This window comes from Orcinus orca, chromosome 7, assembly GCF_937001465.1.
Source record: "Orcinus orca chromosome 7, mOrcOrc1.1, whole genome shotgun sequence".
Lineage (NCBI taxonomy): Eukaryota > Metazoa > Chordata > Mammalia > Artiodactyla > Delphinidae > Orcinus > Orcinus orca.
Window position 1 is genome coordinate 25,187,468 of NC_064565.1, and position 24,276 is coordinate 25,211,743.

Genomic DNA, 24,276 nt, shown 5'->3' on the forward strand with positions numbered 1-24,276 from the left:
GTGATGCAACCTGGATTGACCACATATAAACCCACAGCTGGATAAGACATAAGGCTGGACACTTGGGGCTGAGAGGATTGGTGAGCTTTGGTGAGCAACTGCCAAAAGTTTAATGCAATACTTCATGCTACTCATTCCAAGGGTCCCAACACTCCAGGTTGAAGGGAATCTTCCTACAGCTAAACCATGCTTGGGAAACCCAGCGACTGGTATACCATATGATCGGGAAAGGTTTCTAAAACGCACCTCATTTTTCCTCTCCTGGGGCTCCAGATCGACATTCCAGCCACTTTACTAACAACATCCCCACATGGAGAGTCAATGCCTTTAAGTTCTGGTATCGCACAGTCTGCAGTTAGTGCGGAGGATGAATGGGAATAGGGGGAACCAGTGAGAAACTAGCAATAGCGGTTTCAATGGGCACATGTCACTCTAATTTCACATCAGTAAGAATAAACCAAAGGCACAGCAAGGTGCCCCAGAAGAAGAATAGGGCCTGAAGGAATCCTGTGTTTATGAGGCAAGATCACAAAAATAAGAGCTGAAAAATGGAGCTAAGGGCCACTGCAATTCAAAAACCTGCAGAGTTATAAACGCCAACTATTTTCAAAAACTATATTGAGGTAAGGCTATGAAGAGGCATTGAAAGCAAGGCAGAATTGCAGGAAACCGATTTCAGGAGGTAGACTGGAATTGCATTGAAAACATATGAAGAGAGTCAGAACCTCGACAATGATGCACTTGGCCAAAAAGGGCGTATGCGTTTTTTCCTGAATATATTCAGGATAAAACGCATACGCCCTTTTAGGCCAACCAACCAAGCTGGCAAAGGAAATCAGCACTACAATGAAGTCTCACTTCCCCCCGGTCAAAAGGACCATCTGAAAAAAGTGTAAAATCCAGAATGACAGGACAGGCCATGGAGAACTGGGAGCCTTCTTATGCTGATGGGCGGGATGTAAATTGCCAACAGCCACTCTGGAGAAGTGTATGGTGTTTCCTGAAACATCTAAAAAAAAAAGCAACAGAGCCTAGGGCACTTCCACCTATGGTCTTATAGCTTAGGGAAATTAAAATCAAACAGCCACAGCCACCCCAAAGTTTGGGATGGCTCTGTTTACAAGAACCTCGTTTAGGGTACAAGTTCAATATCGCAGAAAGCGAAAAATGGATAAAGAAGTTGTGGTACTTACGTACAATGCAATATCACTCAGCAATGAAATCTATGTCATCAGGCACGTAGCAGCATAGTGAGTGGATTCAGGTACGATGATTCTAACTGAAGTAAGTCACACAGAAAAAGAAACATCATAAGATATCACTAATACACGGTATGTAAACTTGGCTACACAGGAACTGAATTACAAAACAGAACAGGGTCTCAAATTTAGAAAACCAACTTATGCTTGCTTAAGGGGAAAGGTGAGGTGGGGTGCTGCATAAAACCAGAGACTGAAATGAGCACAGATACCGTTCCATAAGCCAAATATGTAATAGACAAGAGCTACTCCTTGCTCAACGAAATGGACTCAACACCACATATTCAACACCTAGGAATATACCTGACTAGTAAGAATCATAAAACCTATGGATTTATATATCTCTGTAATAGAATCAAGAGTGTGTACAGCGGCATAAACGCAGCAGTGAAAATCAGCTAAATCCCATAATAAAAATAAATTTCTTAAACAAAACACAATGACAGTGAAATAGAGAGGAATACTTAAGTAATTCATCAAGGCTTGTGATGCAAATGGATTTACCACATCTACACCCAGAGCTGGGTGACACATAAGGCTGGACACTTGGGGCTCATAGGATTGGTGAGGTTCGGTGAGCAAATGCAGACCCTTTGAAGTCATATTGCATGGTACCCATTCCATGGGTCTCAACTCTCCAGGTTTAAGGGATTCTTCCTTCAGCTAAATATGCATGTGGAAAGCAGAGTACGATCCACCGTGTGATCTGGAAACGTGTTCAAATGTGTCTCAGTTTTCGTCCCCTGGTACTCGGGTGCAACATTCCTGATGCTTTACTAACACTCTCCCCACTAGGAGAGTCAGTGCCTTTAACCTCTTGTTTGGCCCAGTTTGCAATTTCTGTGGAAGATGAACAGGAATAGGGAGAACCAATGAGAGACTAGCTGGAGGTGTCTGGACGGGCAAATTTAACTCTCATTTCCCACCAGGAAGACGAACTAACCAAAGGCTCAGCATGCAGTGCCGGAACCAGATTAGGGCCTGAAGAAATCCTGCTGTGTTGGAGCCAGCTCAGAGGAAAGCGAGTTGAAGAAAGGAGCTCAGGGGCACTGTAATTCACAAACCTGCAGAGTTATAAATGACAGCTATCGTCCAAAAATATACTGAAGTAAGGCTGCCAAGAGGACTTGAATGCGGGGCAGAATTGCAGGAAACTGATTTCAGGAGGTAGACTGGAATTGCATTTAAAGCATAGGAAAAGAGGCAGAACGTCGACATTGATGCACTTGGCCAAAAAGGGCGTATGCGTTTTTTCCTGAATATATTCAGGAAAAAACGCATACGCCCCTTTTGGCCAACCAAGCAAGCTTGCAAAGGAAATCTGCACTACAATGAAGTCTCACTTCCCCCCCGTCAAAAGGGCCATCTGAAAAAAGTGTAAAATAAACAAAGGCAGGAGAGGCCATGGAGAAATGGGAGCCTTCTTATGCTGATGGGCGGGATGTAAATTGCCAACAGCCACTCGGGAGAAGTGAATGGTGTTTCCTGAAACACCTAAAAAACAAAGCAACAGAGCCTAAGGCACATCCAGTTATGGTCCTATAGCTTAGGGAAATTAAAATCAAAAAGACACAGCCACCCCAATGTTTGGGATGGCTCTGTTTACAAGAATCTCGTTTACGGTACAAGTTCAATATCGCAGAAACTGAAAAATGGATAAAGAATTTGTGGTACTTACGTACAATGCAGTACCATTCAGCAATGAAATCTATGTCATCAGGCCCGTAGCAGCATAATGAGTGGATTCAGGTATGATGATACTAACTGAAATAAGTCACACAGAAAAAGAAACATCATAAGATATCACTAATACACGAAATGTAAACTTGGCTACACAGGAACTGAATTAAAAACAGAACAGGGTCTCAACTTTAGAAAACCAACTTATGCTTTCTTAAGGGGAAAGGTGAGTTGGGGTGCTGCATAAAACCAGAGATTGAAATGAGCACAGATAAAGTTCCTTAAGCCAAATATGGAATAGACAAGAGCTACTCCTTGCTCAACGAAATGGACTCAACACCCCATATTAAACGCCTAAGAATGTACCTGACTAGTAAGTATCTTAAAACCTATGGATTGCTATGTCTCTGAAAGAGAATCAAGCGTGTTTACAGGGGCATAAACGCAGCAGTAATAACATTGGAGAGGTTCGGTGAGCAAATGAAGACCCTTTGAAGTCATATTGCATGGTACCCACTCCACGGGTCTCAACTCTCCAGGTGTAAGGTATTCTTCCTTCAGCTAAAACATGCATGTGGAACTCAGAGTACGATCAACCATGTGATCTGGAGACGTGTTCAAATATCTCTCAGTTCTCGGCCCCTGGTAGTTGGGTGTAACATTCCAGTCACTTTACTAACACTCTCCTGAATTGGAGAGTCAGTGCCTTTAAACTCCTGTTTGGCCCAGTTTGTAATTTCTGTGGAAGATGAACAGGAATAGGGAGAACCAATGAGAGACTAGCTGGAGGTGTCTGCATGGGCAAATTTAACTCTCATTTCCCACCAGGAAGAGGAATTAACCAAAGGCTCAGCGTGCCGTCCCGGAACCAGATTAGGGCCTGAAGCAATCCTGCGGTGTTGCGGCCAGCTCACAAGAGAGCGAGTTGAAGAAAGGAGCTCAGGGGCACTGTAATTCACAAACCTGCAGAGTTATAAATGACAGCTATCGTCCAAAAATATACTGAAGTAAGGCTCACAAGAGGACTTGAAAGCATGGCAGAATTGCAGGAAACCGATTTCAGGAGGTAGAATGGAATTGCATTGAAAACATAGGAAGAGATGCAGAACCTCGACAATGATGCACTTGGGCAAAAAGGGCGTATGCGTTTTTTCCTGAATATATTCAGGAAAAACACATACGCCCTTTTTGGCCAACCAAGCAAGCTTGCAAATGAAATCTGCACTACAATGAAGTCTCACTTCCCCCCACTCAAAAGGGCCATCTGAAAAAAGTGTAAAATCCAGAAAGGCAGGACAGGCCATGGAGAACTGGGAGCCTTGTTATGCTGATGGGCGGGATGTAAATTGCCAACAGCCACTTGGGAGAAGTGTATGGTGTTTCCTGAAACACCTAAAAAACAAAGCAACAGAGCCTAGGGCACTTCCACTTATGGTCCTATAGCTTAGGGAAATTAAAATCAAAACGACACAGCCACCCCAAAGTTTGGGACGGCTCTGTTTACAAGAACCTCATTTACAGTACAAGTTCAATATCGCAGAAAGTGAAAAATGGATAAAGAAGTCGTGGTACTTACGTACAATGCAGTATCACTCAGCAATGAAATCTATGTCATCAGTCCCGTAGCAGCATAATGAGTGGATTCAGGTATGATGATTCTAACTGAAATAAGTCACACAGAAAAAGAAACATCATAAGATATCACTAATACATGGAATGTAAACATGGCTATACAGGAACTGAATTACAAAACAGAACAGGGTCTCAAATTGAGAAAACCAACTTATGCTTGCTTAAGGGGAAAGGTGAGTTGGGGTGCTGCATAAAACCAGAGATTGAAATGAACACAGATAAAGTTTCTTAAGCCAAATATGGAATAGAGAAGAGCTACTCCTTGCTCAAGGAAATGGACTCACCACCCCATATTAAAAGCCTAAGAATGTACCTGACTAGTAAGTATCTTAAAACCTATGGATTGCTATGTCTCCGAAAGAGAATCAAGCATGTGTACAGGGGCATAAACACAGCAGTGATAGGATTGGAGAGGTTCGGTGAGCAAATGAAGACCCTTTGAATTCATATTGCATGGTACCCATTCCACGGGTCTCAACTCTCCATGTTTAAGGTATTCTTTCTTCAGCTAAAACATGCATGTGGAACCCAGAGTATGATCAACCGTGTGATCGGGAGACGTGTTCAAATATGTCTCAGTTTCCGTGCCCTGGTACTCGGGTGCAACTTTCCAGACGCTTTACTAACACTCTCCCGACTTGGAGAGTCAGTGCCTTTAACCTCCTATTTGGCCCAGTTTGCAATTTCTGCGGAAGATGAACAGGAATAGGGAGAACCAATGAGAGACTAGCTGGATGTGTGCGGACGGGCAAATTTAACTGTCATTTCCCACCAGGAAGAGGAATTAACCACAGGCTCAGCGTGCCATGCCGGAACCAGATTAGGGCCTGAAGCAATCCTGCAGTGTTGCGGCCAGCTCACAAGAAAGTGAGTTGAAGAAAGGAGCTCAGGGGCACTGTAATTCACAAACCTGCAGAGTTATAAATGACAGCTATCGTCCAAAAATATACTGAAGTAAGGCTGCCAAGAGGACTTGAAAGCAGGGCAGAATTGCAGGAAAGCGATTTCAGGAGGTAGACTGGAATTGCGTTTAAAGCATAGGAAAAGAGGCAGAACGTCGACAATGTTGCACTGGGCCAAAAAGTGCGTATGCGTTTTTTCCTGAATATATTCAGGAAAAACGCATACGCACTTTTTGACCAACCAAGCAAGCTTGCAAAGGAAATCTGCACTACAATGAAGTCTCACTTCCCCCCGGTCAAAAGGGCCATCTGAAAAAAGTGTGAAATCCAGAAAGGCAGGACAGGCCATGGAGAACTGGGAGCCTGGTTATGCTGATGGGCGGGATGTAAATTGCCAACAGCCACTCGGGAGAAGTGTATGGTGTTTCCTGAAAATACTAAAAAACAAAGCAACAGAGCCTAGGGCACTTCCACTTATGGTCCTATTGCTTAGGGAATTTAAAATAAAAAAGACACAGCCATCCCAAAGGCTGCGACAGCTCTGTTTATAAGAACCTCCTTTACGGTACAAGTTCAATATCGCAGAAAGTGAAAAATGGATAAAGAAGTTGTGGTACTTACGTACAATGCAATATCACTCAGCAATGAAATCTATGTCATCAGGCCCGTAGCAGCATAATGAGTGGATTCAGGTATGATGATTCTAACTGAAACAAGTCACACAGAAAAAGAAACATCATAAGATATCACTAATACACGGAATGCAAACTTGGCTACACAGGAACTGAAATACAAAACAGAACAGGGACTCAAATTTAGAAAACCAACTTATGCTTGCTTAAGGGGAAAGGTGAGTTGTGGTGCTGCATAAAACCTGAGATTGAAATGAGCACAGATAAAGTTCCTTAAGCCAAATATGGAATAGACAAGAGCTACACCTTGCTCAGTGAAATGGACTCAACACCCCATATTAAACGCCTAAGAATGTACCTGACTAGTAAGTACCTTAAAACCTATGGATTGCTATGTCTCCGAAAGAGAATCAAGCGTGTGTAGAGAGGCATAAACGGAGCACTGATAGGATTGGAGAGGTTCGGTGAGCAATTGAAGACCCTTTGAAGTCATATTGCTTGGTACCCATTCCACGGGTCTCAACTCTCCAGGTTTAAGGTATTCTTCCTTCAGCTAAAACATGCATGTGGAACCCAGAGTATGATCAACCGTGTGATCGGGAGACGTGTAAAAATATGTCTCAGTTTCTGTGCCCTGGTACTCGGGTGCAACATTCCAGACGCTTTACTAAACCTCTCCCGACTTGGAGAGTCAGTGCCTTTAACTTCCTGTTTGGCCCAGTTTGCAATTTCTGCGGAAGATGAACAGGAATAGGGAGAACCAATGAGAGACTAGCTGGATGTGTGTGGACGGGGAAATTTAACTCTCATTTCCCACCAGGAAGAAGAATTAACCAAAGGTCAGCGTGCCGTGCCGGAACCAGATTAGGGCCTGAAGCCATCATGCGGTGTTGCGGCCAGCTCACAAGAAAGCGAGTTGAAGAAAGTAGCTCAGGGGCACTTTAATTCACAGACCTGCAGAGTTATAAATGACAGCTATCGTCCATAAATATACTGAAGTAAGGCTGCCAAGAGGACTTGAAAGCGGGGCAGAATTGCAGGAAACCGATTTCAGGAGGTAGACTGGAATTGCATTTAAAGCATAGGAAAAGAGGCAGAACTTCCACAATGATGCACTTGGCCAAATAGGGCGTATGCGTTTTTTCCTGAATATATTCAGGAAAAAACGCATACGCCCTTTTTGGCCAACCAAGCAAGCTTGCAAAGGAAATCTGCACTACAATGAAGTCTCACTTCCCCCCGCTCAAAAGGGCCATCTGAAAAAAGTGTAAAATCCAGAAAGGCAGGACAGGCCATGGAGAACTGGGAGCCTTGTTATGCTGATGGGTGGGATGTAATTTGCCAACAGCCACTCGGGAGAAGTGTATGGTGTTTCCTGAAACACCTAAAAAACAAAGCAACAGAGCCTAGGGCACTTCCAGTTATGGTCCTATAGCTTAGGGAAATTAAAATCAAAAAGACACAGCCACCCCAAAATTTGGGACGGCTCTGTTTACAAGAACCTCGTTTACGGTACAAGTTCAATATCACAGAAAGTGAAAAATGGATAAAGAAGTTCTGGTACTTACGTACAACGCAGTATCACTCAGCAATGAAATCTATGTCATCAGGCCCGTAGCAGCATAATGAGTGGATTCAGGTATGATGATTCTAACTGAAATAAGTCACACAGAAAAAGAAACATCCTAAGATATCACTAATACACGGAATGTAAACTTGGATACACAGGAACTGAATTACAAAACAGAACAGGGTCTCAAATTGAGAAAACCAACTTATGCTTGCTTAAGGGGAAAGGTGAGTTGGGGTGCTGCATAAAACCAGAGATTGAAATGAGCACAGATAAAGTTCCTTAAGCCAAATATGGAATAGACAAGAGCTACTCCTTGCTCAATGAAATGGACACAACACCCCATATTAAACGCCTAAGAATGTACCTGACTAGTAAGTATCTTAAAACCTATGGATTGCTATGTCTCCAAAAGAGAATCAAGCGTGTGTACAGGGGCATAAACGCAGCAGTGATAGGATTGGAGAGGTTCGGTGAGCAAATGAAGACCCTTTGAAGTCATATTGCATGGTACGCATTCCACGGGTCTCAACTCTCCACGTTTAAGGGATTCTTCCTTCAGCTAAAACATGCATGTGGAACCCAGAGTATGATCAACCATGTGATCGGGAGACATGTTCCACTATGTTTCAGTTTTCGTCCCCTGGTACTCGGGTGCAACATTCCAGACGCTTTACTAACACTCTCCCGACTTGGAGAGTCAGTGCCTTTAACCTCCTGTTTGGCCCAGTTTGCAATTTCTGCGGAAGATGAACAGGAATAGGGAGAACCAATGAGAGAGTAGCTGGAGCTGTGTGGACGGGCAAATTTAACTCTCATTTCCCACCAGGAAGAGGAATTAACCAAAGGCTCAGCGTACCGTGCCCAATCCAGATTAGGGCCTGAAGCAAATCTGCGGTGTTGCGGGCAGCTCACAAGAAAGCGAGTTGAAGAAAGGAGCTCAGGGGCACTGTAATTCACAAACCTGCAGAGTTATAAATGACAGCTATCGTCCAAAAATATACTGAAGTAAGGCTGCCAAGAGGACTGAAAGCGGGGCAGAATTGCAGGAAACTGATTTCAGGAGGTAGACTGGAATTGCATTTAAAGCATAGGAAAAGAGGCAGAACTTCGACAATGATGCACTAGGCCAAAAAGGGCGTATGTGTTTTTTCCTGAATATATTCAGGAAAAAACGCATACGCCCTTTTTGGCCAACCAAGCAAGCTTGCAAAGGAAATCTGCACTACAATGAAGTCTCACTTCCCCCTGGTCAAAAGGGCCATATGAAAAAAGTGTGAAATTCAGAAAGGCAGGACAGGCCATGGAGAACTGGGAGCCTTGTTATGCTGATGGGTGGGATGTAAATTGCCAGCAGCCACTCGGGAGAAGTGGATGGTGTTTCCTGAAACACCTAAAAAACAAAGCAACAGAGCCTAGGGCACTTCCACTTATGGTCCTATAGCTTAGGGAAATTAAAATGAAAAAGACACAGCCACCCCAAAGTTTGGGACGGCTCTGTTTACAAGAACCTCGTTTACGGTACAAGTTCAATATCGCAGAAAGTGAAAAATGGATAAAGAATTTGTGGTACTTACGTACAATGCAATATCACTCAGCAATGATATCTATGTCTTCAGGCCCATAGCAGCATAATGGGAGGATTCAGGTATGATGATTCTAACTGAAATAAGTCAGACAGATTAAGAAACATCATAAGATATCGCTAATACACGGAATGTAAACTTGGCTACACAGGAACTGAATTACAAAATAGAACAGGGTCTCAAATTGAGAAAACAAACATATGCTTGCTTAAGGGGAAAGGTGAGTTGGGTTGCTGCATAAAACCAGAGATTGAAATGAGCACAGATAAATTTCCATAAGCCAAATATGTAATACACAAGAGCTACTCCTTGATCAACGAAATGGACTCAACACCCCATATTAAACGCCTAAGAATGTACCTGACTAGTAAGTATCTTAAAACCTATGGATGGCTATGTCTCTGAAAGAGAATCAAGCGTGTGTACAGGGGCATAAACACAGCTGTGACAGGATTGGAGACTTTCGGTGAACAAATGAAGACCCTTTGAAGTCATATTGCTTGGTACTCATTCCACGGGTCTCAACTCTCCAGGTTTAAGGTACTCTTCCTTCAGCTAAAACATGCATGTGGAACCCAGAGTATGATCAACCGTGTGATCGGGAGACATGTTAAAATATGTCTCAGTTCTCGTCCCCTGGTTCCTGGGTGCAACATTCCAGACGCTTTACGAACACTCTCCCGACTTGGAGAGTCAGTGCCTTTAACCTCCACTTTGGCCCACTTTGCAATTTCTGCAGAAGATGAACAGGAATAGGGAAACCAATGAGAGACTAGCTGAAGGTGTGTGGACGGGCAAATTTAACTCTAATTTCCCACCAGGAAGAGGAATTAACCAAAGGCTCTGCATACCGTGCAAAATCCAGAATAGGGCCTGAAGCAATCCTGCGGTGTTGCGGGCAGCTCACAAGAAAGCGAGTTGAAGAAAGGAGCTCAGGGGCACTGAAATTCACAAACCTGCAGAGATATAAATGACAGCTATCGTCCAAAAATATACTGAAGTAAGGCTGCCAAGAGGAATTGAAAGCGGGGCAGAATTGCAGGAAACTGATTTCAGGAGGTAGACTGGAATTGCATTTAAAGCATAGGAAAAGAGGCAGAACGTCCACAATGATGCACTTGGCCGAAAAGGGTGTATGTGTTTTTTTCTGAATATATTAAGGAAAAAACGCATACGCCCTTTTTGGCCAACCAAGCAAGCTTGCAAAGCAAATCTGCACTACAATGAAGTCTCACTTCCCCCCGGTCAAAAGGGCCATCTAAAAAATGTGTAAAATCCAGAAAGGCAGGACAGGCCATGGAGAACTGGGAGCCTTGTTATGCTGATGGGTGGGATGTAAATTGCCAACAGCCACTCAGGAGAACTGTATGGTGTTTCCTGAAACACCTAAAAAACAAAGCAACAGAGCCTAGGGCACTTCCACTTATGGTCCTATAGCTTAGGGAAATTAAAATCAAAAAGACACAGTCACCCCAAAGTTTGGGTTGGGTCTGTTTACAAGAACCTCGTTTAGGGTACAAGTTCAATATCGCAGAAAGTGAAAAATGGATAAAGAAGTTGTGGTACTTACGTAGAACGCAGTATCACTCAGCAATGAAATCTATGTCATCAGGCCCGTAGCAGCATAATGAGTGGATTCAGGTATGATGATTCTAACTGAAATAAGGCACACAGAAAAAGAAACATCCTAAGATATCACTAATACACGGAATGTAAACTTGGCTACACAGGAACTGAATTACAAAACAGAACAGGGTCTCAAATTGAGAAAACCAACTTATGCTTGCTTAAGGGGAAAGGTGAGTTGGGGTGCTGCATAAAACCAGAGATTGAAATGAGCACAGATAAAGTTCCTTAAGCCAAATATGGAATAGACAAGAGCTACTCCTTGCTCAATGAAATGGACACAACACCCCATATTAAACGCCTAAGAATGTACCTGACTAGTAAGTATCTTAAAACCAATGGATTGCTATGTCTCCAAAAGAGAATCAAGCGTGTGTACAGGTGCATAAACGCAGCAGTGATAACATTGGAGAGGTTCGGTGAGCAAATGAAGACCCTTTGAATTCATATTGCATGGTACCCATTCCACGGGTCTCAACTCTCCAGGTTTAAGGTATTCTTCCTTCAACTAAAACATGCATGTGGAACCCAGAGTATGATCAACCGTGTGACCGGGAGACGTGTTCCAATATGTCTCAGTTTTTGTCCCCTGGTACGCGGCTGCAACATTCCAGACGCTTTACTAACAATCTCCCGACTTGGAGAGTCAGTGCCTTTAATCTCCTGTTTGGACCAGTTTGCAATTTCTGCAGAAGATGAACAGGAATGGGGAGAAGCAATGAGAGACTAGCTGGAGGTATGTGGACGGGCAAATTTAACTCTCATTTCCCACCAGGAAGAGGAATTAAGCAAAGTCTCAGCGTGCCGTGCCGGAACCAGATTAGGGCCTGAAGCAATCCTGCGGTGTTGCGGCCAGCTCACAAGAAAGCGAGTTGAAGTAAGGAGCTCAGGGGCACTATAATTCACAAACATGCAGAGTTATAAATGACAGCTATCATCCAAAAATATACTGAAGTAAGGCTGCCAAGAGGACTTGAAAGTGGGGCAGAATTGCAAGAAACCGATTTCTGGAGGTAGACAGGACTTGCATTTAAAGCATAGGAAAAGAGGCAGAACGTCGACAATGATGCACTTGGAGAAAAAGGGCGTATGCGTTTTTTCCTGAATATATTCAGGAAAAAACGCATACGCCCTTTTTGGCCAACCAAGCAAGCTTGCAAAGGAAATCTGCACTACAATGAAGTCTCACTTCCACCCAGTCAAAAGGGCCATCTGAAAAAAGTGTAAAATCCAGAAAGGCAGGACAGGCCATGGAGAACTGGGAGCCTTGTTATGCTGCTGGGCGGGATGTAAATTGCCAACAGCCACTCCGGAGAAGTGTATGGTGTTTTCTGAAACACCTAAAAAACAAAGCAACAGAGCCTAGGGCACTTCCACTTATGGTCCTATAGCTTAGGGAAATTAAAATCAAAAAGACACAGCGACCCGAAAGTTTGGGACGGCTCTGTTTACAAGAACCTGGTTTATGGTACAAGTTCAATATCGCAGAAAGTGAAAAATGGATAAAGAAGTTGTGGTACGTACGTACAATGCAATATCACTCATCAATGAAATCTATGTCATCAGGCCCGTAGCAGCATAATGAGTGGATTCAGGTATGATGATTCTAACTGAAATAAGTCACACAGAAAAAGAAACATCATAAGATATCACTAATACACGGAATGTAAACTTGGCTACAAAGGAACTGAATTCCAAAACAGAACAGGGTTTCAAATTTAGAAAACCAACTTATGCTTGTTTAAATGGAAAGCTGAGTTGGGGTACTGCATAAAACCAGAGATTGAAATGAGCACAGATAAAGTTCCTTAAGCCAAATATGGAATAGACAAGAGCTACTCCTTGCTCAGCGAAATGGACTCAACACCCCATATTAAACGCCTAAGAATGTACCTGACTAGTAAGTATCTTAAAACCTATGGATTGCTATGTCTCCAAAAGAGAATCAAGCGTGTGTACAGGGGCATAAACGCAGCAGTGATAGGATTGGAGAGGTTCGGTGAGCAAATGAAGACCCTTTGAAGTCATATTGCATGGTACGCATTCCACGGGTCTCAACTCTCCACGTTTAAGGGATTCTTCCTTCAGCTAAAACATGCATGTGGAACCCAGAGTATGATCAACCATGTGATCGGGAGACATGTTCCACTATGTTTCAGTTTTCGTCCCCTGGTACTCGGGTGCAACATTCCAGACGCTTTACTAACACTCTCCCGACTTGGAGAGTCAGTGCCTTTAACCTCCTGTTTGGCCCAGTTTGCAATTTCTGCGGAAGATGAACAGGAATAGGGAGAACCAATGAGAGAGTAGCTGGAGCTGTGTGGACGGGCAAATTTAACTCTCATTTCCCACCAGGAAGAGGAATTAACCAAAGGCTCAGCATACCGTGCCCAATCCAGATTAGGGCCTGAAGCAAATCTGCGGTGTTGCGGGCAGCTCACAAGAAAGCGAGTTGAAGAAAGGAGCTCAGGGGCACTGTAATTCACAAACATGCAGAGTTATAAATGACAGCTATCGTCCAAAAATATACTGAAGTAAGGCTCCCAAGAGGACTTGAAAGCGGGGCAGAGTTGCAGGAAACTGATTTCAGGAGGTAGACTGGAATTGCATTTAAAGCATAGGAAAAGAGGCAGAACTTCGACAATGATGCACTAGGCCAAAAAGGGCGTATGTGTTTTTTCCTGAATATATTCAGGAAAAAACGCATACGCCCTTTTTGGCCAACCAAGCAAGCTTGCAAAGGAAATCTGCACTACAATGAAGTCTCACTTCCCCCTGGTCAAAAGGGCCATATGAAAAAAGTGTGAAATTCAGAAAGGCAGGACAGGCCATGGAGAACTGGGAGCCTTGTTATGCTGATGGGTGGGATGTAAATTGCCAACAGCCACTCAGGAGAACTGTATGGTGTTTCCTGAAACACCTAAAAAACAAAGCAACAGAGCCTAGGGCACTTCCACTTATGGTCCTATAGCTTAGGGAAATTAAAATGAAAAAGACACAGCCACCCCAAAGTTTGGGACGGCTCTGTTTACAAGAACCTCGTTTACGGTACAAGTTCAATATCGCAGAAAGTGAAAAATGGATAAAGAAGTTGTGGTACTTACGTACAATGCAATATCACTCAGCAATGAAATCTATGTCATCAGGCCTGTAGAAGCATAATGAGTGGATTCAGGTATGATGATTCTAACTGAAATAAGTAACACAAAAAAAGAAACATTATAAGATATCACTAATACACGGAATGTAAACTTGGCTACACAGGAACTGAATTACAAAACAGAACAGGGTCTCAAATTTAGAAAACCAACTTATGCTTGCTTAAGGGGAAAGGTGAGTTGGGGTGCTGCATAAAACCAGAGATTGAAATGAGCACAGATAAAGTTCCTTAAGCCAAATATGGAATAGACAAGAGCTACTCCTTGCTCAACGAAATGGATTCAACACCGCATATTAAACGCCTAAGAATGTACCTGACTAGTAAGTATCTTAAAACCTATGGATTGCTATGTCTCTGAAAGAGTATCAAGCGTGTGTACAGGGGCATAAACACAGCAGTGATAGGATTGGAGAGGTTCGGTGAGCAAATGAAGACCCTTTGAAGTCATATTGCATGGTACCCATTCCACGGGTCTCAACTCTCCAGGTTTAAGGTATTCTTCCTTCAGCTAAAACATGCATGTGGAACCCAGAGTATGATCAACCGTGTGATCGGTAGACATGTTCAAATATGTCTCAGTTTTCGTCCCCTGGTACTTGGGTGCAACATTCCAGATGCTTTACTAACACTCTCCCGACTTGGAGAGTCAGTGCCTTTAACCTCCTGTTTGGCCCAGTTTGCAATTTCTGCGGAAGATGAACAGGAATAGGGAGAACCAATGAGAGACTAGCTGGTGGTGTCTGGACGGGCAAATTTAACTCTCATTTCCCACCATGAAGAGGAATTAACCAAATGCTCACTGTCCCGTGCCGGAAACAGATTAGGGCCTGAAGCAGTCCTGCGGTGTTGCGGCCAGCTCACAAGAAAGCGAGTTGAAGAAAGGAGCTCAGGGGCACTGTAATTCACAAACCTGCAGAGTTATAAATGACAGCTATCGTCCAAAAATATACTGAAGTAAGGCTGCCAAGAGGACTTGAAAACGGGGCAGAATTGCAGGAAACCAATTTCAGGAGGTAGACTGGAATTGCATTTAAAGCATAGGAAAAGAGGCAGAATGTCGACAATGATGCACTTGGCCAAAAACGGCATATGTGTTTTTTCCTGAATATATTCAGGAAAATACGCATACGCACTTTTTGGCCAACCAAGCAAGTTTGGCAAGGAACTCTGCACTACAGTTAAGTCTGACTTCCCCCCGGTCAAAAGGGCCATCTGAAAAAATGTAAAATCCAGAAAGGCAGGGCAGGCCATGGAGAACTGGGAACCATGTTATGCTGATGGGTGGGATGTAAATTGCCAACAGCCACTCGGGAGAAGTGTATGGTGTTTCCTGAAACATCTAAAAAACAAAGCAACAGAGCCTAGGGCACTTCCACTTATGGTCCTATAGCTTAGGGAAATTAAAATCAAAAAGACACAGCCAACCCAAAGGTTGGGACGGCTCTGTTTACAAGTACCTCGTTTGCGGTACAAGTTCAATATCGCAGAAAGTGAAAAATGGATAAAGAAGTTGTGGTACTTACGTACAATGCAATATCACTCAGCAATGAAAGCTATGTCATCAGGGCCTTAGCAGCATAATGAGTGGATTCAGGTATGATGATTCTAACTGAAATAAGTCACACAGAAAAAGAAACATCATAAGATATCAGTAATACACGGAATGTAAACTTGGCTACACAGGAACTGAATTACAAAACAGAACAGGGTCTCAAATTTAGAAAACCAACTTATGCTTGCTTAAGGGGAAAGGTGAGTTGGGGTGCTGCATAAAACCAAAGATTGAAATGAGCACAGATAAAGTTCCCTAAGCCAAATATGTAATACACCGGAGCTACACCTTGCTCAACTAAATGGACCCAACACCCCATATTAAACGCCTAACAATGTACCTGATTAGTAAGTATCTTAAAACCTAGGGATTGCTATGTCTCCGAAAGAGAATCAAGCGTGTGTACAGGGGAATAAACGCAGCAGTGATAGCATTGGAGAGGTTCGGTGAGCAAATGAAGACCCTTTGAAGTCATATTGCATGGTACCCATTCCACGGGTCTCAACTCTCGAGGTTTAAGGTATTCTTCCTTCAGCTAAAACATGCATGTGGAACCCAGAGTATGATCAACCGTGTGATCGGGAGATGTGTTCAAATATGTTTCAGTTTCCGTCCCTTGGTACTCGGCTGCAACATTCCAGACGCTTTACTAACACTCTCCCGACTTGGAGAATCAGAGTCTTTAACCTCCTGTTTGGCCCAGTTTGCAATTTCTGCGGAAGATGAACAGGAATAGGGAGAACCAAGGAGAGACTAGCTGGAGATGTCTGGATGGGAAAATTTAACTCTCATTTCCCACCAGGAAGAGGAATTAACCAAAGGCTCAGCGTGCCGAGGAGGAACCAGATTCGGGCCTGAAGCATAATGCGGTCTTGCGGCCAGCTCACAAGAAAGCGAGTTGAAGAAAGGAGCTCAAGGGCTCTGTAACTCACAAACCTGCAGAGTTATAAATGACAGCTATCATTCAAAAATATACTGAAGTAAGGCTGCCAAGAGGACTTGAAAGCGGGGCAGAATTGCAGGAAACCGATTTCAGGAGGTAGACTGGAATTGCATTTAAAGCATAGGAAAAGAGGCAGAACGTCCACAATGATGCACTTGATCAAAAAGGGCGTATGCGTTTTTTCCTGAATATATTCAGGAAAAAATGCATACGCGCTTTTTGGCCAACCAAGCAAGCTTGCAAAGGAAATCTGCACTACAATGAAGTCTCACTTCCCCCCGGTCATTAGGGCCATCTGAAAAAAGTGTAACATCCAGAAAGGCAGGACAGGCCATGGAGAACTGGGAGCCTTGTTATGCTGATGGGCGGGATGTAAATTGCCAACAGCCACTCGGGAGAAGTGTATGGTGTTTCCTGAAACACCTATAAAACAAAGCAACAGAGCCTAGGGCACTTCCACTTATGGTCCTATAGCTTAGGGAAATTAAAATCTAAAAGACACAGCCACCCCAAAGTTTGGGATGGCTCTGTTTACAAGAACCTCATTTACGGTACAAGTTCAATATCGCAGAAAGCGAAAAATGGATAAAGAAGTTGTGGTACTTACGTACAATGCAATATCACTCAGCACTGAAATCTATGTCATCAGGCCGGTAGCAGCACAATGAGTGGATTCAGGTATGATGATTCTAACTGAAATAAGTCACACAGAAAAAGAACCATCATAAGATATCACTAATACACGGAATGTAAACTTGGCTACACAGGAACTGAATTACAAAACAGAACAGGGTCTCAAATTTAGAAACCAAACTTATGCTTGCTTAAGGGGAAAGGTGAGGTGGGGTGCTGCATAAAACCAGAGATTGAAATGAGCACAGATACTGTTCCATAAGCCAAATATGGAATAGACAAGAGCTACTCCTTGCTCAACGAAATGGACTCAACACCCCATATTCAACACCTAGGAATATACCTGACTAGTAAGAATCATAAAACCTATGGATTTATATATCTCTGTAAGAGAATCAAGAGTGTGTACAGCGGCATAAACGCAGCAGTGAAAATCAGCTAAATCCCATAATAAAAATAAATTTCTTAAACAAAACACAATGACAGTGAAATAGAGAGGAACACTTAAGTAATTCATCAAGGCTTGTGATGCAACCTGGATTTACAACATCTACACCCAGAGCTGGGTGACACATAAGGCTGGACACTTGGGGCTCATAGGATTGCTGAGGTTCGGTGAGCAAAGGCAGACCCTTTGAAGTCATATTGCATGGTACCCATTCCATAGGTCTCAACTCTCCAGGTTTAAGGGATTCTTCCTTCAGCTAAATCATGCATGTGGAAACCAGAGTACGATCCACCATGTGATATGGAAACGTGTTCAAATGTGTCTCAGTTTTCGTACCCTGGTACTCGGGTGCAACATTCCTGATGCTTTACTAACACTCTCCCCACTTGGAGAGTCAGTGCCTTTAACCTCCTGTTTGGCCCAGTTTGCAATTTCTGTGGAAGATGAACAGGAATAGGGAGAACAAATGACAGCCTAGCTGGAGGTGTCTGGACGGGCAAATTTAACTCTCATTTCCCACCAGGAAGAGGAATTAACCAAAGGCTCAGCGTGCCGAGGAGGAACCAGATTCGGGCCTGAAGCATACATGCGGTATTGCGGCCAGCTCACAAGAAAGAGAGTTGAAGAAAGGAGCTCAGGGGCACTGTAATTCACAAACCTGCAGAGTTATAAATGACAGCTATCATTCAAAAATATACTGAAGTAAGGCTGCCAAGAGGACTTGAAAGCGGGGCAGAATTGCAGGAAACCGATTTCAGGAGGTAGACTGGAATTGCATTTAAAGCATAGGAAAAGAGGCTGAACGTCCACAATGATGCACTTGGCCAAGAAGGGCGTATGCGATTTTTCCTGAATATATTCAGGAAAAAACGCATACGCCCTTTTTGGCCAACCAAGCAAGCTTGCAAAGGAAATCTGCACTACAATGAAGTCTCACTTCCCCCCAGTCACTAGGGCCATCTGAAAAAAGTGTAACATCCAGAAAGGCAGGACAGGCCATGGAGAACTGGGAGCCTTGTTATGCTGATGGGCGGGATGTAAATTGCCAACAGCCACTCGGGAGAAGTGTATGGTGTTTCCTGAAACATCTAAAAAACAAAGCAAGAGAGGCTAGGGCACTTCCACTTAAGGTCCTATAGCTTAGGGAAATTAAAATAAAAAAGACACAGCCAACCCAAAGTTTGGGACGGCTCTCTTTACAAGAACCTCGTTTACAGGACAAGGTCATTATCGCAGAAAGTGAAAAATGGATAAAGAAGTTGTGGTACTTACGTACAATGCAATATCACTCAGCAATGAAATCTATGTCATCAGGCCCATAGCAGCGTAATGAGTGGATTCAGGTATGATGATTCTAACTGAAATAAGTCACACAGAAAAAGAAACATCATAAGATACCACTAATACACGGAATGTAAACCTGGCTACACAGGAACTGAATTCCAAAACAGAACAGGGTCTCAAATTGAGAAAACCAACTTATGCTTGCTTAAGGGGAAAGGTGAGTTGGGGTGCTGCATAAAACCAGAGATTGAAATGAGCACAGATAAAGTTCCTTAAGCCAAATATGGAATAGACAAGAGCTACTCCTTGCTCAACGAAATGGACTCAACACCCCATATTAAACGCCTAAGAATGTACCTTACTAGTAAGTATCTTAAAACCTATGGATGGCTATGTCTGAAAGACAATCAAACGTGTGTACAGGGGCCTAAACACAGCAGTGACAGGATTGGAGAGGTTCGGTGAGCAAATGAAGACCCTTTGAAGTCATATTGCATGGTACCCATTCCACGGGTCTCAACTGTCCAGGTTTAAGGTATTCTTCCTTCAGCTAAAACATGCATGTGGAACCCAGAGTATGATCAACCGTGTGATCGGGAGATGTGTTCAAATATGTTTCAGTTTCCGTCCCTTGGTACTCGGCTGCAACATTCCAGACGCTTTACTAACACTCTCCCTACTTGGAGAGTCAGAGTCTTTAACCTCCTGTTTGGCCCAGTTTGCAATTTCTGCGGAAGATGAACAGGAATAGGGAGAACCAAGGAGAGACTAGCTGGAGGTGTCTGGACGGGCAAATTTAACTCTCATTTCCCACCAGGAAGAGGAATTAACCAAAGGCTCAGCGTGCCGAGGAGGAACCAGATTCGGGCTTGAAGCATACATGCGGTCTTGCGGCCAGCTCACAAGAAAGCGAGTTGAAGAAAGGAGCTCAAGGGCTCTGTAACTCACAAACCTGCAGAGTTATAAATGACAGCTATCATTCAAAAATATACTGAAGTAAGTCTGCCAAGAGGACTTGAAAGCGGGGCAGAATTGCAGGAAACCGATTTCAGGAGGTAGACTGGAATTGCATTTAAAGCATAGGAAAAGAGGCAGAACGTCCACAATGATGCACTTGGACAAAAAGGGCGTATGCGTTTTTTCCTGAATATATTCAGGAAAAAACGCATACGCGCTTTTTGGCCAACCAAGCAAGCTTGCAAAGGAAATCTGCACTATAATGAAGTCTCACTTCCCCCCGGTCATTAGGGCCATCTGAAAAAAGTGTAACATCCAGAAAGGCAGGACAGGCCATGGAGAACTGGGAGCCTTGTTATGCTGATGGGCGGGATGTAAATTGCCAACAGCCACTCGGTAGAAGTGTATGGTGTTTCCTGAAACACCTATAAAACAAAGCAACAGAGCCTAGGGCACTTCCACTTACGGTCCTATAGCTTAGGGAAATTAAAATAAAAAAGACACAGCCACCCCAAAGTTTGGGACGGCTCTCTTTACAAGAACCTTGTTTACAGGGCAAGGTCATTATCGCAGAAAGTGAAAAATGGATAAAGAAGTTGTGGTACTTACGTACAATGCAATATCACTCAGCAATGAAATCTATGTCATCAGGCCCGTCGCAGCGTAATGAGTGGATTCAGGTATGATGATTCTAACTGAAATAAGTCACACAGAAAAAGAAACATCATAAGTTACCACTAATACACGGAATGTAAACTTGGCTACACAGGAACTGAATTACAAAACAGAACAGGGTCTCAAATTTAGAAAACCAACTTATGCTTGCTTAAGGGGAAAGGTGAGTTGGGCTGCTGCATAAAACCAGAGATTGAAATGAGCACAGATAAAGTTCCTTAAGCCAAATATGGAATAGACAAGAGCTACTCCTTGCTCAACGAAATGGACTCAACACCCCATATTAAACGCCTGAGATTGTACCTGACTAGTAAGTATCTTAAACCTATGGATGGCTATGTCTGAAAGACAATCAAGCGTATGTACAGGGGCATAAACACAGCAGTGACAGGATTGGAGAGGTTCGGTGAGCAAATGAAGACCCTTTGAAGTCATATTGCATGGTACCCATTCCACGGGTCTCAACTCTCCAGGTTTAACGTATGCTTCCTTCAGCTAAAACATGCATGTGGAACCCAGAGTATGATCAACCATGTGATCGGGAGATGTGTTCAAATATGTTTCAGGTTTCGTCCCTTGGTACTCGGCTGCAACATTCCAGACGCTTTACTAACACTCTCCCGACTTGGAGAGTCAGAGTCTTTAACCTCCTGTTTGGCCCAGTTTGCAATTTCTGCGGAAGATGAACAGGAGTAGGGAGAACCAATGAGAGACTAGCTGGAGGTGTCTGGACGGGCAAATTTAACTCTCATTTCCCACCAGGAAGAGGATTAAACCAAAGGCTCAGCGTGCCGAGCCGGAACCAGTTTAGGGCCTGAAGCATACTTGCGTTCTTGCGGCCAGCTCACAAGAAACAGAGTTGAAGAAAGGAGCTCAGGGGCGCTGTAATTCACAAACTTGCAGAGTTATAAATGACAGCTATCGTCCAAAAATATACTGAAGTAAGGCTGCCAAGAGGACTTGAAAGCGGGGCAGAATTGCAGGAAACCGATTTCAGGAGGTAGACTGGAATTGCATTTCAAGCATAGGAAAAGAGGCAGAACGTCCACAATGATGCACTTGGCCAAAAAGGGCGTATGCGTTTTTTCCTGAATATATTCAGGAAAAAACGCATACGCCCATTTTGGCCAACCAAGCAACCTTGCAAAAGAAATCTGCACTACAATGATGTCTCACTTCCCCCTGGTCAAGAGGGCCATCTGAAAAATGTGTAAAATCCAGAAAGGCAGGACAGGCCATGGAGAACTGAGAGCCTTGTTATGCGTATGGGCGGGATGTAAATTGCCAACAGCCACTCGGGAGAAGTGTATGGTGTTTCCTGAAACACCTAAAAAACAAAGCAACAGAGCCTAGGGCACTTCCACTTACGGTCCTATAGCATAGGGAAATTAAAATAAAAATGACACAGCCACCCCAAAGTTTGGGACGGCTCTGTTTACAAGAACCTCGTTTACGGTACAAGTTCAATGTCGCAGAAAGTGAAAAATGGATAAAGAAGTTGTGGTACTTACGTACAACGCAATATCACTCAGCAATGAAATCTATGTCATCAGGCCCGTAGCAGCATAATGAGTGGATTCAGGTATGATGATTCTAACTGAAATAAGTCACACAGAAAAAGAAACAACATAAGATATCACTAATACACGGAATGTAAACTTGGCTACACAGGAACTGAATTCCACAACAGAACAGGGTCTCAAATTTAGAAAACCAACTTATGCTTGCTTAAGGGGAAAGGTGAGTTGGGGTGCTGCATAAAACCAGAGATTGAAATGAGCACAGATAAAGTTCCCTAAGCCAAATATGTAAGACAAGAGCTACTCCTTGCTCAATGAAATGGACTCAACACCCCATATTAAACGCCTAAGTATGTACCTGACTAGTAAGTAACTAATAACCTATGGATGGCTATGTCTGAAAGAGAATCAAGCGTGTGTACCGGGGCCTAAACACAGCAGTGACAGGATTGGAGAGGTTCGGTGAGCAAATGAAGACCCTTTGAAGTCATATTGCATGGTACCCATTCCACGGGTCTCAACTGTCCAGGTTTAAGGTATTCTTCCTTCAGCTAAAACATGCATGTGGAACCCAGAGTATGATCAACCATGTGATCGGGAGACGTGTTCAAATATGTTTCAGTTTCCGTCCCTTGGTACTCGGCTGCAACATTCCAGACGCTTTACTAACACTATCCCGACTTGGAGAGTCAGAGTCTTTAACCTCCTGTTTGGCCCAGTTTGCAATCTCTGCGGAAGATGAACAGGAATAGGGAGAACCAAGGAGAGACTAGCTGGAGATGTCTGGACGGGCAAATGTAACTCTCATTTCCCACCAGGAAGAGGAATTAACCAAAGGCTCAGCGTGCCGTGCCGGAACCAGATTAAGACCTGAAGCAATCCTGCGGTGTTGCGGCCCGCTCACAAGAAAGCGAGTTGAAGAAAGGAGCTCAGGGGCACTGTAATTCACAAACCTGCAGAGTTATAAATGACAGCTACCGTCCAAAAATATACTGAAGTAAGGCTGCCAAGAGGACTTGAAAGCAGGGCAGAATTGCAGGAAACTGATTTCAGGAGGTAGAGTGGAATTGCATTTAAAGCATAGGAAAAGAGGCAGAACGTTGACAATGATGCACTTGGCCAAAAAGTGCGTATGCGTTTTTTCCTGAATATATTCAGGAAAAAACGCATACGCCCTTTTTGGCCAACCAAGCAAGCTTGCAAAGGAAATCTGCACTACAATGAAGTCTCACTTCCCCCCGGTCAAAAGGGCCATCTGAAAAAAGTGTAAAATCCACAAAGGCAGGACAGGCCAAGGAGAACTGGGAGCCTTGTTATGCTGATGGGCGGGATGTAAATTGCCAACAGCCACTGGGGAGAAGTGTATGGTGTTTCATGAAACATCTAAAAAACAAAGCAACAGAGCCTAGGGCACTTCCACTTATGGTCCTATAGCTTAGGGAAATTAAAATCAAAAAGACACAGCCACCCCAAATTTTGGGACGGCTCTGTTTACAAGAACCTCATTCACAGTACAAGTTCAATATCGCAGAAAGTGAAAAATGGATAAAAAAGTTGTGGTACTTACGTACAATGCAATATCACTCAGCAATGAAATCTATGTCAACAGGCCCGTAGCAGCATAACGAGTGGATTTAGGTATGATGATTCTAACTGAAATAAGTCACACAGAAAACGAAACATCATAACATATCACTAATACACGGAATGTAAACTTCGCTACACAGGAAATGAATTACAAAACAGAGCAGGGTCTCAAATTTAGAAAACCAACTTATGCTTGCTTAATGGGAAAGGTGCGTTGGGGTGCTGCATAAAACCAGAGATTGAAATGAGCACAGATAAAGTTCCTTAAGCCAAATATGGAATAGACAAGAGCTACTCCTTGCTCAACGAAATGGACTCAACACCCCATATTAAACGCCTAAGAATGTACCTGACTAGCAAGTATCTTAAAACCTATGGATTGCTATGTCTCTGAAAGAGAATCAAGCATGTGTACAGGGGCATAAATGCAGCAGTGATAACATTGGAGAGGTTTGGTGAGCAAATGAAGACCCTTTGAAGTCATATTGCATGGTACCCATTCCACGGGTCTCAACTCTCCAGGTTTAAGGTACTCTTCCTTCAGCTAAAACATGCATGTGGAACCCAGAGTATGATCAGCTGTGTGAATAGGAGACGTGTTCCAATATGTCTCAGTTTTCGTCCCCTGGT